General features: G+C 36.6%; 1 protein-coding gene across 6 annotated transcripts in view; it reads right to left on the bottom strand.

The window, feature by feature from the left end:
- Window positions 1-17857, bottom strand: part of NCOA3 (nuclear receptor coactivator 3) — a 119139-nt gene that overhangs the window by 39804 nt on the left and 61478 nt on the right. Inside the window, exon 3 of one of the 6 annotated variants that reach the window (XM_070801830.1) lies at window positions 519-692. The exons of 4 other annotated variants lie outside the window; for them this stretch is intronic. The gene's annotated coding sequence lies outside the window, so the exon portion shown is untranslated. Of the gene's footprint in view, window positions 1-518; window positions 693-6141; window positions 12599-17857 lie in introns of those variants that run through there. One more of the 6 variants, XM_070801829.1, reaches the window with a different exon arrangement.

Here is a 17857-nt window from a genome sequence, read left to right as displayed (position 1 = left end):
AAAATCCCGCAAAGCAGGAAAAGACACAGCGCAGTCAAAAATAATTAAAAAAAACATTTTTTTTTAAGAAATGTTAAAACTAAACAAATGATGCCATCAGTCACCTGGCAATCAAACGACTGAGAGCAGCAAAGCTGCTGTAGAAGCAGCACTAGTCAAGTAATGAATGAATGGTACCGGGAACGATGACCATGGGTCAACTGCAAGGCAGACATTGATAAAATGGGAGTGCCTGCAGAATAAAAAAGCTTGAAGTACCAAGACACTTCCCCTGCAGTCCTAAAGTTAGCTCTGTCCACCAATATCAAGAATATATAGAAGCTACATTGAGTTTCCCTATAAGACTAACATCTCAAAAATCAACAATAGGGAAATATAAGATGACGAAGCACTTTGAATTAATTTTCCAAAAACAGGTACTGAAGGTAGAAAAAGAGAAAATAAGGTATCACAGGAAAAACATCCTAGCCAGATTTCCTTCTCTAAAAGAAAAGATGTTGGGGCAGATGGTCTCTTACCTGAGCAACACGACATGGCAAGTCTGACTCATCAGACTTCCTGAATGGGCCATCATGTAGACTACAGTTAGTCTGTGCTCAGTCCTTGCTGTTTCCATTGCCTTTTTTCTTTTTCTGACTTCACAGCAAAGTTACTCTTCAGTGATTCATAATTCCACTCCTAGACTAAATAACCTTAAATTCAAAAGGATTCTTTTTTTAAAAAAATAATGTTTCCATATACCTAGAAGTTATATGTCTGATGACAGAAGTTCTCTCTTCAAATAAATCTCCAAAAGTCACTACTGATTTCAGGATGACAGTAATACAAACAGTGAATGACAGCATATATACCAAAGTCCAAAAAGAAAATAAGAATGCACTCCTAACATCATTTACCTGTTGGAGGGTGGTGTAGTGGTAGCATGGCTGAAAAAAGCCAAAGTCCAAACCAGACTTCAACTGCCTTCTATTCTCCTCCAAAATATACCTACTATACTATGTGGAGCTAAAAAGCTGTACCTCTAGGTCATGATTGTTCAAGGGAAGAAATCTGCAGCAAGCGAGACTATGAACTACTGAGGAACAGGATGAAAAGATCATCACCCAAATAATCTCGCATGAAACATAGTGTGGGTTGTCTTTTTTTTCCCTACTCAAAGGTCAGTTCTATGACACATGACTTAAAGAGCCTTTCTGTGTACTTCACAAACCTGCCTATGCATGTGGAATAAATGAAGGGGGGCTCATCTCATTATCGTGAGAGAACATTTGAGGCAAAATTTTAATTATGAACCCTTGTAAAACCATTCATACAACTAAACTGGTAAAAGCAAAACCCACTTCAGCAAGCATCCTGAGAGTGGTCACAAAGTAACAGGGACGTAATATACAGCTGAAGACTACGCTAACACTGCTGTATGAAACAGAGAGAAGTTGTTACGAGTAAATCCTAAAAAGTTCTCATCACAAGGAAAAAATTTTTTTCCTTCCTTCCTTCCTTTTATCTTATCTATGTGAGATGATGGATGTAGCTGAACCTATGGTGGCAAGCATGCCACAATATGTGTAAATCACACCATCCTACTGAACCCCTTAAACTTAGTGACATATGTCAACAATTTTCTCAATAAAACTGGGGAGGAGGGCAAGTTTTTCTTGTTTTTTTTTTTACGTGTGAAAGTGAAAGTGTTACTCAGTCGGTTCAATCCTTTGGGACCCCATGGGCTGCAGCCCGCCAGGCTCCTCAGTCCCTATTACTCCCCAGGCAAGAATACTGGAGTGGCTAGCCGTTCCTTTCTCCAGGGGATGTTAAAGAGCCTGAGTGTTAGCCACACAAAGGAAACTGCATTTCCTATATCAATATGCTTGGGATGAACTATTGATCAAAATAGACAAGTTTTTTGTTGTTATTGTTTTGGGGCTTTTTGTTTGTTTGTTTGTTTTGTTTTGGCCTCCAACAAGCTGATGACCCAGTGCCAGGAAATCAACAAACTAGTACATGTAGAATCACAAATTGTATTTTGTGCTATAAAACATCTCCACTGAAAATTAATGGCTGATATTTAATTTAAAGGGCTTCCTCAGTGGCTCAGGTGGTAAAGAATCTGTCTGCAATACAGGAGACCTGGGTTTGATCTCTGGGTTGGGAAGATCCCCTGAAGAAAACAATGGCAACCCACTCCAGTATTTTAGCCTGGAGAATTCCATGGACTCAAGGACCCTGGCGGGCTACAGTCCATGGGGTCGCAAAGAGTCAAACACAACTGAGCAAGTAAGACTTCCATGTAACTGAAAAGCAGGAACAACTGAGTACCAGACATAGCACACCATGTCACACAGCTACTCAAAGATACGAGGTGCAAGGTTTAAGTCAAAAGCTGGTACAGTTCTAACCAAATGCACTAGGCTAGCAGTTCCCCACCTTTTTAATATCAGGATTCCTTGAACTCTAAAAAGCTTTGGTTATGTAGGTTATTGTCTATCAATATTTACTGCTGCTGCTGCTAAGTCGCTTCAGTCGTGTCTGACTCTGTGCGACCCCATAGACGGCAGCCCGCCAGGCTCAGCCATCCCTGGGATTCTCCAGGCAAGAACACTGGAGTGGGTTGCCATTTCCTTCTCCAATGCGTGAAAGTGAAAAGTGAAAGTGAAGTCGCTCAGTCGCGTCTGACTCTTAGCGACCCCATGGATTGCAGCCTACCAGGCTTCTCCGTCCATGGGATTTTCTAAGCAAGAGTACTGGAGTGGGGTGCCATTGCCCTCTCCGTCAATATTTACTACATTAGAAATTAATACTGAGAAACACTTGAAATATTACAACATTTAAAAACAAGTCCATCATACATTACTGTATACAATTTATGAAAAATAACTTGAAACAAAACAATCGCATGAGAGGTGGCACTGTTTCATGGTTTTACAAACCTTAATGTCTGACAACAGGAGACAGCTGAACCCTCTTATCTGCTACACCATTCAACCTGCTGCAATACGTCATACTGATCAAAATACATGAAGAAAATCCAGTCACACAGATACACGTACTTGTAAAAGGAAGGACTATTTCAACAGCCTTTTATAATTCATTATAAATAATTTTCCTTGATATTATGCTAAAATGGCAAGTGGTACTTTCAGTTTTCATTTAAAAATTCTTCCAAACTTACAAAATATTGCAAAAAACAAAACAAAATAACATGAGGCATACCCTGAATACATCTTACTCAGATTTGCTTACTGTATTAAGTGTCCTGTGACTACTGTAATGAATTACCACAAACAACAGGATAGTCTCTTGAAGTTCTCCAGGCTCAGTGTCCAAAAAGGACATGGCATGACTGGGCCACACTCTTCCTGGAGGCTCCAAGGGAGACCTGCTCCACCCTCGCCTAGCTTCTGGTGTTGCCAGCACTCCCTGGCATTAAGAAAGTGGTACTTTCTTAAAGGTCAGTTGCAAAGTGCAATCTGAAACCCTATCAATGAACTTTCATACTGTTACATTAAAATACTAACTTACACTCTGAAAAAACTTTTACCCATGCATGATTCTGCAACATCAAATATTATCATTTGGATAATACTGGTTCGCTGAATAAGCAGATTTTCAAATACTGATACATTATACAAAATCAAAAACTCCACCACATTAATATCACCACCCATCTCATTCATAAAGTCTTTGAGTACTGAGAAGCTGTCACAGTCATGGTGACAGATTCAAAATTAACTTAATTTCTACTTGAAAACTCCAGCTTTATCACTGTCAACAAATACTCTCAGATGCTTTCTTTAAAGTTATAGGTTCACCTTGCTCAGCTTTAAGAAACTGTCTGCCAAATCCCCAAATTCCAAAGCCATAGTTTTAGTCATTCTTTCAAGTAAAAATTATATTTCATGAAAAAAAGTGGCCTGTTCAGTATAAAAGCCAATCACACATGTGTTCTTCCCCAAGACAACCATCCTACTTTGGTAGGCAGAAGTGTTTTTTGCGTATTTTCCATTCTCACTAAAAGAATGTTAAAAATACAGTACTCAACTGTCAAGATTTAATGAAATGAGCAAATTTTGTTCCTTCATCAAAGACAATCCCAAGTGATAAAGAAGTGGAGTTTATGTGAGGTTTTTCTTTGTTTCTTTTCCTTTAAGTCTGAGCACAGAGGAGTGAAAAATGTAATTGACTACCAGTAGTCTGGTAGTGCCACTGCCTTGATTCATGCTACGACACCAGCAGTTTTATGCATCACTGCTTTTGTACCATCAGTGCATGAACAGGATGAAAATGGAAAATATATTACTATGCTGCTGCTGCTAAGTCGCTTCAGTCGTGTCCGACTCTGTGCGACCCCATAGACGGCAGCCCACCAGGCTCCCCCGTCCCTGGGATTCTCCAGGCAAGAACACTGGAGTGGGTTGCCATTGCCTTCTCCAATGCATGAAAGTGAAAAGTAAAACTGAAGTTGCTCAGTCATGTCCGACCCTCAGCGACCCCATGGACTGCAGCCCACCAGGCTCCTCCACCCATGGGATTTTCCAGGCAAGAGTACTGGAGTGAGGTGCCATTGCCTTCTCCGAATGATTTCTGAATGCAACACAAATAAGCTATGAGTGCTAGAGACAGGGAAAGGGGGACACACAAAGTGCATCACAAAAGAGAAACTTCCCACTCAAGATACAAATTATAAACTAAACTTACCAAGTGGATTTAAAAATTGAACTAAGAAAGATGGCCAAGAAATTGCACTGATTCCAAAAGATGAATTAACCACCCAATAAAATCTTCAAATAAGTTTAAAATAAATGATTACAATCCTTAATAAGACAATCAACAGCCATGAAAATATAATACATATAGAGCAACAATGTTCTAAAAAGAAAAAATATAAAACTTCATAAATTATTAAGTATAAAAAAGATGGTACTGCCCATTATCTGAGCACCAAATATCGGAACTCTGAATAGATGTGGTTAGCATGGGATGCTTAAGCCCACATTTTAAACAAAACTCAATAGACTAGGATTAATTCTTAGACCAGACACCACACACATAATCACTGAATTGGGGCAGGGTGCGGGGACTGATGAATCCAACCAGAAGGCAGCACAGTGAAGTAAAAAAGGGAAAGAACACAGATTTGATCCAAGCCCCAATACGGTATTTGCCAAATTTAAATCTCTGCATCTTAATGTTCTTTTCTTGAGAGTGGATATTCACCTTTACAAGGTTGCTGAAAGAAGTTTAAAAAAAAAAAAATCACACATTAAAAAAAAAAAAAAAAAAAGCTCAGTGGTGGGCAAATGGTAGGCCTGAAAGATGGCTCCCACAAGAATCTTATGATTTACAGACAGAATCAAAATTATTTTAAAGAGAGAATAATTATAAAATAACTACCTCTACAACTCAAATAAATTCAGGAAACAATGTATTTGTGTGTTTTCCAACTCCAATATTAGCAAAACAGACTTAAACAAATCTAAACCTTGGGACCTAACAGAATATTAGAGATGTCATTTGAGAAGCACTAAATTCTCAAAGATGCTAAAAATATAGTTTTGGTAGTGGTCTTAAACTGCTCTTATGTAAACAACTCAAATATTTTCCTTAAACTTCTCTGATACTATACATTTCCCTGTCAAAATAGTTCGTTGAAACAGAATCTTTTATTAGAAAGGACACTTGGGTTGCAATTTAAGGACAATTTCTTCTTTGAAAAATCATGTTAAAATTCATAATTAATTTCACTGCAATTTTTAAAAAATATAAAGACACTGGCAATTTAACTAGCCTAAATTTAAAATCCCATTCATTACTCATCATTCTTAATAAAATGCCTTCCTTTTCAACTGCTGAAAGAAAAAAAGAAAAGGACAAAACTCAGGCTTCTTATATTTCAAATGGAATTGGGAGTTACTTTAGTAATAAAATGCCTACAATTTACATGGTACCTTTACACCACATAACAGGCTTATCAAAAGCCAAAATATAAACTCTAATATACACAAAAATTTTATTTCAACTTATTTCCCAGGGCTTAGAAATCAAAGACCTCATACTACTAAATCAAGTCTAGAAATGAAAAGACAGTAGGATTATAGCTGTGCATGGCCAATTTATCTTCTGAAGTCAAAGCATGTCTCCTGTTACCTTGCAGCAAGTCAATGTGATCTGCATGTCAACATATCCAAGGGTTGCAGTATCTGAAACCTGCATCAACCATAAAGGTGTTATTTTAATTAACAAGCTTGCCAACACATTATGAACTCTGGAGTTCTAAAGTTCTTTTAAATTATTATCACAATCTCATTTTAAAGAAAACTTTAAAAGGCTAAGAACAAGATTAAGAATCATCCAATTCCAATTCTATTTATGGTCACCCTCCAATGAAACAACTAGCTCTATAAAAATCTTTTTAAACCAAGAACAATATGCTTGCAGTCGATGTAGCAAAAATAAAGATTCTATAGGGCCGTTTCTACATGAGGGGCAAATTTTATAGTAGGGCAATGAAAGTAATGACAAACCACACATTATGTAACAGGAGTGTTACCTGGAAAACATTAGGTTCATTTTTACTTGGAATGATTTTTCAACTATGAAAGACAAAATTTTATGGAGGTGAATTAAATGCCCTATACTTCTGATCTTTAGGTTGACTGTGGACTCACATAGCATGAGCTTAATATGTGAAGTTCATTAAAGATTGATACATGATGGAAAATATATTTAAATCTTAGGAACATATGCTGAGCATGTGTACACATGCAAAGCTTTCAAAGTTTTTAAAATGTGAAAATGAGCTCCTGTTATCCTTGATAAATGTCAGCTGTCATACACTCATATCCAATACATACTATTTTTCACAAAGCAGAGTACCAGAAAAGGCAATTTTGAATCCACCAGCTGTATGTAATGGTTATACACAGAAAATTCTACTCAAGGTCAGAAGTTTATAGGTTTTCAATATCAACTTCAAAATAATGCAGGCTTTACATGTTAAAAATTACAGATTCCAAACATATTCTTTTGAAAACAGAGTAATAAAAAAGTAACTACTTTAAGAGTTTGGCACATGAGAGACAGGACCACTGATAACTGATATAAACTGGATTATTTGTATTTCTGGATCACTGAGCTGATATTTAGGCCAATTATAGTCTTAATTAAGCTACAAAATTAAGTACTACAAGATCTGTATTACCAATCTGATGACTTTATGTCTATATTTTCCAACTCTAATAAAACTGTCCCTTTAACAAACCCTGACTGTGAACAATTACTACAACCTTACCTCCATTCACTTTTACCAAGAGCAGAAAAATATCGATTACACTAGTAGAGCAATTTAGATAGTTTGTTATTTGTGCCAAAGATGGATATTATAGCCTTAAGAGTTTTCTCTACATATTCAGAAAGCTTCATCCTTAAAAGCAAACCAGTTTAAGCAGTTTTTCACTTTAATAATAGAACAAAACTATTAATAGGAATTTTCTTTTTAAAGTTTTTCTGTATAGTATGTGACCTATGCTAAAAAAAAAAAAAATACTATCTTTGAAAAGTAAATTGCTCTTTCACCAACATTAAATTCAAACTAAGCTTTCAAAATTATAAACACATCGATATTCTCCTATGTATCATAAAACTAGTGACGTCCGCATTTTAAATGCATCATTCGTCATCAGTCATCACTGCACAGAAAGAGTCTCTTAAAAGCTTAAAACCTAAAAAAATAAAAAAGGAGTGAGGGACCTAGTGTGGTCAAATTATCTCAAGTAAAATAACTTTCACTTTTCCACTTAAAACTACAGCACTTCATCAGCCCAAGAGAGCAGATCCACCAAATTATGGCTTTCTTAGTATCTTCTAATTGGACTTATAAGCTTGAGTGCAAAAAACTGATTTCTGGATGTATAACGGCAAAATATCCATAAGTAACTTACAAGCATTTAATGGACATATAGAAAAGTGCAGATGGATTTGGGTATGATTTTGAATTCTTTTTTGAATAAAGTCTTTTGACATAAACTTTCCTGACAAATGAAGATATGGGGCTGGAATTAACATTAACTCTATAATTTCAGGCCAACTACTCTAACAAAGACCAAGGTTTTTTAAAAATTGAGGTGAGTTTAGTTAACATGTTGTTTTTGAATCTCAGAAAAGTTTGAGATACACAGCACACTTTCTGAAGTCAGTGCCATTAGGAAAGTACCCATATTTTCCCATAAAATTCCTTTATGGCATCACAGAACTCTTAGTATTCCTGAATACATCAGCTATATTCTCTAACAGCTTCATTAAGATACGATTCATTAAGATATGATAAACCACTGTTAAGCAAATATCCTCCAATTAAAAATAAAAAATATCAACAGCAAGAATTTTACAAAGATAAAATTCATATACCACACGCTTAAAATACACAATTCCATGGCTTAAAGCACAGAGCTGCACAACTGTCACCACTGTCAATTTCAGAACATTTTATTACTGCAGAAAGAAACCCCTCAGCTGTCACTCCCCTAATGCTTCCATACCCACCACCCACACAACTTCTCTGACCCCCTCACCCTAGGCAACCACTAACCTATTTTCTGTCTCTATGGATTTACCTATTCTGGACAGTTCATACAAGTGGGATCATACAGTACCTAGTCCTCTGTGACTGGCTTAGCCTGCAGGTCTATCTGTGTTGTGGCATCTAACAGCGCTTCATTTTACAGATATGTATTCATCCAGTCCTCAGTTGATGGACATGAGGTTGTTTCCACTTTTCGGCTAACATGAACACTGTGACCGTGAACATTAAGTTTCTAATGTGGCCACCTACATAAGAATCCTCTGAAGACTGCTAGTAAACAGGAAAGAGGCAGGGTCTTTAACAATTTTTCAGTGGAACCACTTGTGCAATCTTAAGTATGATGAACATGCTAAGGGCTTGAAAGGTAAAAGTGGACAACATGCAGGAACAGATGGGACGTGAGGATCGAGACGGACACTCTAAAAAGCAAATCAGAGTATTAAAATCAAAATCACTAACAGAAATAAAGAATGCTGTCCATGGACAGAGCTGCTTGGTGAGAGGAGTGCAACCAGTGAGGCTGAATACACACACATACTTTTTCTTTCTCTCCCTCACTCTTTTTCTCTCTCTTCCAAAATGAAAATACAAAGAGGAAAAGAGACAGAATATTCAGGAAACGTGGAACAATTACAAAATAATACACACATAAGGGGATTGCCATTTATATGAAATTCAAGAAAAGGAAAACTGTAGTGACTTAAAGCAGCCCAGTGGCCACCAGTTACCAGGAGAGAGGACAGACTGCAGAGGGGCACAAAGGAACTTCAGGGGGAGGCAGGAGTGTCTTCCGTCATAATTGAGACAATGGTTACACTGGCCAAAACTCAAACTGTAAATGGAAGGTTGGTGAATTTTATTGTTTGCAAATTATACTTTAATGAAGTTGTTTAAAACCTTGCAGTACATACTGCAAATCCTGTGATAAGTGATAAATGACGTGTATGAAATGAAGTAGCTAATGAAACAGGGCTAGTTCGATAAGAAAATTTACTTTTTTCTAAAGAAATTCCCCATTAAAAGTAAATTTATTACATCAGCAGTTAAAAATCAAGTTTATCTTTTAAAACTTTAGAGTAATAACAAGTCTCTCTGCAACAAGTGACATGTATTAAAATGTTCACTGAAATATCATTCATACATCAAGAACTAGAGAAAACTAATGTTCAATCCCAAATGTAAAAAATTCTAATAAAGCCATATGAAAGACTACCATATAGTAGCAGAAAAAATAAATAAATTATATATAACATGGTAGAATCTTAAAAGCAAACAAAAGTTAAAAAAACAAGTACACTACATTCCTTATATTTTTGTAAAGCTAAAAGACAAAACTGAACATTGTTCAGGAACACATATATGTGTGGCTTTTCAAACTTTTTTGAAAGCAACTGCAACTAAAGGAAACTGTTACTTCTGGGATCCAGGCAGAATGAGTTCAGGGAGAAACACAGAGGGAACGGGCACACCTAACAACCTTCCGGCTCTTAAATTCAAGGAGTAGGTTCACAGGTGTTCATCAAAGTATACTTTATAACTCACAAATAATATATACTCTTGCTCATATAAAATACTGCATAATTTTAATGTTAAATTTTAAAAACCATGTGGACAAATACTTAATCTAACATTTGAGCTAGATCCTGTGTTGAGTGTATTTCATCTACTACTCAATCCCCACTGCAGTTGTCCTCTGATACAGAGAACAGATGAAAGTATAGAATTCAACTTTATTCCTTTTAATAAGAAAACAGGGAAGTAATAACCCACTCAAGGTCAAATATTTACTAAGTGATGGAGCTAGAAATTAAACCCAGGTCTTGCCAATGTCAGAGCCCAAGCCCTTAAATATTTCCACTCATCCCCTTAAAAATCCCCCAAAACCTTAAAACTTATGACATCAAATACTCTAGTCCTTTTTTCATGGAATCTCTGAGTTTAACTACACCATTTACAGCTGTTTCAACAACAGACTTTCAATAGAACTGGCCCATCTGAAATCCTGAATAAGAAGTTACTGTTTTCCAGCCACATTCACTAGAAGTTCCTACCATTCTTTATAAAAAGAAAATAGTGAAGAAGTATGGCCTTTACCAGGTTGGTCATCACCAAGTACCATAGATTCTCGACCCACCCCTATGCACATCACTTTAAAAAACAATTTTAAATATCTTCATCTTACTGATAGTTTCATCTCCTAATCTAACCATCATTCATTTACACTGAGTAGGGGAGAAGCAGTTCACTTAAACTGTTTGGTTTTTAAATAATAGTTGCTTTACAGATTTCCTTGAGTTTAATTCATTTTAACTATAAGACATAAAAAACACAGTTTATAATTAAAACTGTTATCTTTAAACTCCAGTAATTCAATATCAAACTAAACTGAAGGACAGAGACAAATACAGTTCTCACAACTTAGAACATCATTCATATGCAATACTTTTTCTAAATATCAAGATTCTCAGGACTTCTGCCGGAACTTTAGAAACTACAATATTATTAATAAAATATGATATGAAAGCATGTGATAATTATCCTGGCCTTGGCAATATTTTCATTCCTCTATCCAACTATACAGTGTTTTAATTTTAACAAAGATGACATAAAAATCAGTTTCAGAAATCTACACGAAATATATCCATTAACTGAGGTTGTATTCAAAAAGTTAATTTCCAAGACCATGAATAATATCACAGCCTAAACTCCAGAAAGTCATGATGTTAGAATTTCTATAGTTAAAGTTGAATTTTTCTGTTGAATAACCACAGGCTTACTTTCAATGCTGGAGTAATGTCATCTGTAAGTTTCTAAGGTATTACTGACTTCAGTGATACTTACATTTTTCTATTAAAAATCATTTTTAAACCACAAATAAGAACTTACCTTTAATTTCTGCAACTGTATTAATGTTTAAGCAGTATCCTCTACCTCCTCAGCATGAATATTTAAAAAGACTGCAACCTACTACAATATAAAGTTCACAAATTATACAAAGAAAAGGTCGAAAGTTTGCAAAGAATCAAGATGTAAGTTCTAACTTCAGTTACATCACAAACTAGTTATACAACTTTGATAAACCCATTGGCTTAAGCCCTTTACAACGCTGGGTTGTAAGAACAAGGCTGAAACAGAAAAATATTTTCTTACTGAATATCACTCAGACTGGAGAAGAAATAAAGTAATTGAACTTAAAGGGTTATCAAAACTACCCATCTGAAGAATGGAAGGAAAACAACTTGAAGACAAATGGAAAGGACAAGTGAGAAATAGCAAATGGTCTATCAAATATGTCAACTAGAGCCCCAGAAGTGAGACTGAAGCAAAAACAAAAAACCTCACGAAATAATGGCCAAAACTTCCCCAAACTTGATGAAAACACCAGTCTGCACACTGAAGTTCAGTTAATCCCAAGAATAAATACAAAGAAAACCAAACCTAAGTACATTATAGTCCAACTATTTAAATTCAAACATCTTGCCTTTCAAGAGAAAATTTTCAAAGTAGTCACAAGAAAAAAAGACCTTAAGACCATATATACAGAGGAACAAAGATAAAAATTACCTTCTTAGAAGCAATCAGACAACAAGATCTTTAGAGTGCTGAAGCAACTGACACAAAATTTTATATACAGGGAATCCTTCAAAAATGAATGTGAAATAAACATTTTCACCTAAGTAAAATCTGTGACAATTAGTCTCAAATACTTTAGGGACTAAAAGTACTCCTTCAGGCCAACGATTAAGAACATCAGATGAAAACTCCTGTCCATAACAATGAATGAAGGACATCCAAAATGTCTTCCTGCCAAATGGTGGCTTGGCTTTCCTCTGCTGTTTGCCTTGAAGTCTAAGATTCTCATGGAAGAGATAACAAACCTAAATATTTTATGAAATAAATTCTGGGTGACAGACTACTGACCTAAGGTAACTTACACAATTTTACAACTGTACTGGAAGATAAACTAAGTCAAAATTTCTAGGTCCCTTTATACACCTAAGTGGATGATGTCTTCAAAGCAGACTGCAAAAAAAAAAAAAAAAAAAAAAGATTAAGCGAAACAGATTTACACAGGACTGAATAAACTAGTGAAGTTTTAACTGCGGTTATTTGTTTTAGAATATTATTGTTTGGTATTATGTTTTCTAGTGGGTTCTATAAAGAAGCCCTTTTTCTTTCTCTTCTATATCTAGCCCTCAATTTAATAAATTACACTTACGTACTCTAAAAGCATTCTATGTGGCACCTGATTCGATGTCCTCAAATTGCAGGGGAAAAAACAGAAACATAAAAACTGAGTCTCTCTACTTTTCATGTCAATATTATTAATTGCATAGGTTTAATAAAAATCTGTCAACCCATTTATCAGGATAATTGGATAATCAAGTCTGCATCTTGAATGTCATAATTGAGAATAATTCTCATTTAGCCAGGCATGACAAGCCCATCATTAACAAATAATGACTTCACTTTATAAGTCAATACCTACAGGCCTGGTACCTATTCTTTGCTTATAGGGACCAGCCTCAAAAGTAGGCCAGAGACTCAGTAAATCTGACGTACTGGGAGGAGAGACAATTCATTCACATTTATAAGTCCTGCAAATGAAACCTAGTCGAGTTTGTTGAGACTGGTTGCCTAGTCTCAAGATACGAGAATAAAAGAGACTTTAGAAATGCAAGTCTATATTCCTTAGGAAAACTTCCAGAGAAATTAATCCTCTGGTCTCAGAAACTGTTCAATAAAATACTCTGGCAGTCCAATAGTTAAGACATCACATTTCCATGGCCGGAGACCCAGGTTCAATCCCTGGTCAGAGAGCTAAGACCCTGCATGCTGCACAGCACAGCCCCAAAAATAAATAAATAAAACAGCAATCAAAGAAGTTTCTATGGTTAAAGATATCTTTTTGCTCCTTTTGGCACAGCATGAGAAGAGCCTTTTTTTTTTTTTTTAAATTAACTCAAGAATCAACTGTGGGCTTCCAATTTAGGTCAAGAGAGAATAATGAGACTCATCAACTCATTTATGTTGATAAACTAAACAAACTATATTCAAATATCAGAGAACAAACAGTGAGAAATTGTGGTCCCTGAGATTAAGAAAACAACTGGGCATGAGGGGAGAAGGAACAACATGGTAACATGAGCCCTACCATCAGCCAGGCTTCCTTCTAGGAGGCAGTTTTTCCAGATCACAACAGAGGGATGAAGAACTCAAACAGAGCCCAGCAATCTTGCAGAATGGACAAGATAATAACCAGAATTCAGAATGGTCAAGCTGGATAGATATTGCAGGGCAGTTTCTCAGAGAGACTGACAAGACTGCAGGGACTAACAAACATATCCTGAGATTTGTACCAAAATCCTGGCTCAGATGGTAAAGCATCTGCCTGCAATGCGGAAGACAAGGTTCAATCCCTGGGTCTGGAAGATCCCCTGGAGAAGGAAATGGCAACCCACTCCAGTACCCTTGCCTGGAAAATTCCATGGACGGAGAAGCCTGGTAGGCTACAGTCCATGAGACTGCAAAGAGTTGGACACGGCTGAGCAACTTCACTTTCAGAGAAATCATGACAAAGAAGAAAAAGTTGAAACACTCACACCACCTCTTTCAAGCCTTACTATAAAGCTGCACTGGATTGATGGGCATAAGGATTGACGAATCAATGGAACAGAATAAAGACCAGAAATAGATTCCGACTATGCTGCTAAGTCACTTCAGTTGTATCCAACTCTGTGTGACCCCACAGACGGCAGCCCACTAGGCTCCTCTGTCCCTGGGATTCTCCAGGCAAGAACACTGGAGTGGGTTGCCATTTCCTTCTCCAATGCATGTAAGTGAAAAGTGAAAGTAAAGTCGCCTAGTCGTGTCTGACTCTTAGCGACCCCATGGACTGCAGCCTACCAGGCTCCTCCATCCATGAGATTTTCCAGGCAAGAGTACTGGAGTGGGTTGCCATTGCCTTCTCCGAGATTCCGACTATATATATATATATATATGTGTGTGTGTGTGTGTGTGTACATATATATATATATATATATATATATATATATATAAAAATGGCTTCCCAGGTGGCTCACTGGTAAAGAATCTGCCTGCCAATGCAGAAGACACAGGTTCAATCCCTGGTTCGAGAAGATCTGCTGCAGGAGAAAATGGCAACCTACTCATTATCCTTGCTTGGAAAATTCCTTGGACAGAAGAGCCTGGCGGTTTCAGTCCATGAAGTAGCAGAGTCAGACACAACTGAGGACACACATGTACACACACACAGAAAGTAGCAAAGAGTAGGACACAACTGAGAATGCACATACACACACACACACACACATACGGAGTAGCAAAGGGTTGTGCACAACTGAGCACACATGTACACACATACACCCCCACACACAATTAAAATGCAACACAATGGAAAAAGGAGTCTTCAACAAATAGCCATGGAACAGAATGTCAATGTTTTTAAAAACTTATCCTTAATCCTTTCTTCACACAACATGCAAATATTAAATCAAAATGGATCACAGACCTAAAGATAAAGTTATAGAACTTCTACAACAAAGGAGAAAAATCTTCATCAACTCATTAATAGGCAGAGATCTCTTCACACACTAAAAAACGATTACTCATAAGCAAAAAAAAAATTTATTTTATTCAAAATGCCTATATTCTCAAAAAAAAAAAATTCAAGAATATGAAAAGGGAGACCAAAGAAAGACCAGAAGAAAATACTCTCAAAATATATCTGAAAAGAATCTGTACTCAGAAAAATTTAAGTCATACAATAAGAAAACAAACCACCCAATTTAAGAAATCCACAAAATTTGAACAGACGCTTCATAAAGAGATATAAGTGGAACTTGAACTCTCATAAACTGCAAGTGGAATATAAAATGGTATAGCCACTTTAGAAAACAGTTTCAATTTCTCATAAAGATAAGCACACACTTAACATAAGACAATTACACTCCTGGGTATTTACTCAAGAGGGAAAAAAATCTAAACAAAAACTTGCACTTAAATATTCCTAGAAGCTTTATTCATAGAAGCCAAAAACAGGAAGCCCAATGGAATACTTCTCAGCAATAAAAATAAACTACTGATACACTTAATCATGTGGATGCAGCTAAAAACCACTCAGTAGAATGTATACAGTATGAGAGGGGGAAATAGGCTCTCTCACACATGACTGGTGTGAATCCATATGGCATAATGCTTATGGAGGGTAATTAGACAACATCTAACAAAAACTACATATACATTTACCCTCCAACCTAGTAATCTTACTTCTAAGAATGTATCCTGAAGGTATATCCCCCCAAGAATATGAAAATATATTTTCACAAGGTTATTCATTGCAGCAACATTTTTAACTGCAAAATACTGGAAACAACCTAGGTACTACCCACACAGAGGAAACTGACGGAATAGCCTATGGTGTGTGCACATAATGAAACGATGCTGCTGCTGCTGCTGCTCAGTCCTGTCCAACCCATGGCCACTCTTTGGACTGTAGCCTGCCAGGCTCCTCTATCCGTGAGATTTTTCAGGCAAGAACACTAGAGTGAGTTGCCATTTCCTCCTCCAAGGGATCTTCCCAACCCAGTGACTCAACTTGAATCTCCTGCACTGCAGGTAGACTCTTTTACTGGTGAGCAATTGGGGAAGGAAAAAAAAAAAAAACCATACATATATCTGCTTGTCATTACAAAAAGAAAATACAGGAAAACACTCTAGAAAACACTGAAGGTGGCTTCCTCTGAGAAATGGGGAAAATGAGGGTGGAAAAGATACAGAGGGAATGTGTATCTTTTGTGTAATTTTGACCTTTGAAAACGTATTCATATTCTACATAATCAACATAAAACCAGAATCAGAATGAGGAGGAGCATTTTAAAACAAACTGAAACTCAAGCACACAAATAAATAAACCTCATTTCGTTTCAAACAAATATCACAACTACATCATGCAGAAACTAAGGTGGGAAACAAAAACGGGGAGGGAAGGGAAGGTAGGATGAGGGAGGACTAATTCAAGTATTTTAAAAATATAGCATCTTACACCCGAAAATCAACCACTAACACAACACTGTAAATCAACTACTAACCTCCAATAAAAATTTAAAAATGAAAAAATGTTAAATACAAATATGTAAGTCAAAAAAATGAATATAGGATTTCCTCTCAGTCCTGGGCAAAACTATATACAAGTTCCCCACTCACTTTGTTTACTGTAATTAAATGGGCAAAGCAAATCTGAAATGATTTAGATATATTATAGGACAGACCAAATGAGTAAATGTACTATGTTGGGAACCAAGGCTCTCGTGGTATAAAAATGGACATAAAAATATAAAGTGAGAGGTGCAAAGAAAAAACCCTGCAGATGTGGAGGGAAACTGGACATACTGACATCAACACATGATTTATAAACTACATAGATGCATGTTGCTATGTGTGTGTGTACATGAACAAGCATGTTTATGTATATACATGTACAAACATGCATTTATTTCCTAGCTGTGTCCACTGAAGGGGTCAAGAAGAGAAGACAATCTAGGAGCAACAAGGACACCTACCAAGGATCTTGGTCTCTAATACTATTTCCCACAAGGACACAGGAGCATGATGAAAGAGCTCCACTGGAAACGGAATGAGAAAATGACCATTTTGGAAGCATGACTGTAAAAAATTAGATCAGACAAGAATCATCAATGAATGCTAAATCTAGGGCAAACTGTGATGAGAATCATGGTATTGGCATTGTCTCCCCCATCACTGCTTAAAGAAGGGGAAGAAACTCTAACAGCAGAGAAATCAGGCAACACATTGGCCAAATGATCACAATTAACATCCCAATGAGGGACAGAAGACATCCTGTGCCTCCAGAAGTTGTACATCTTTCTCGGGGTATCACATCACCTATGCAGTATCCCAGCCAAGAACAAATAGCCTCATTCTAACCCTGTTTCAAACAGAAAATGAAGAACATTCTAATAAGGGAGGGGAACGGTTGCAGTCTTCAAAAATGTCAATGTCATACCAGACAAAGAAGAGGCTGGGGAAATATTCCAGGAAAAAGAAGGCTAAAGAAAAATAATAACTACACGTAGTACCTGAGCTTAGACTCATTTCCATTACAAGAAGCAAGGGAGACTGCTGGGAGAGACTTTATTAGGTCAACTGACAAAACTGGAAGATGGACAACAGGTCTATATTAACATCCATTTATGAAGCTGATAACCGTACAATGGTTGTATGAGAGAATGCCCTATTCGT

Source organism: Bos indicus, chromosome 13 (genome assembly GCF_029378745.1).
Source record: "Bos indicus isolate NIAB-ARS_2022 breed Sahiwal x Tharparkar chromosome 13, NIAB-ARS_B.indTharparkar_mat_pri_1.0, whole genome shotgun sequence".
NCBI classification, from domain to species: domain Eukaryota; kingdom Metazoa; phylum Chordata; class Mammalia; order Artiodactyla; family Bovidae; genus Bos; species Bos indicus.
This window is presented reverse-complemented; position numbering and strand designations above follow the sequence as displayed.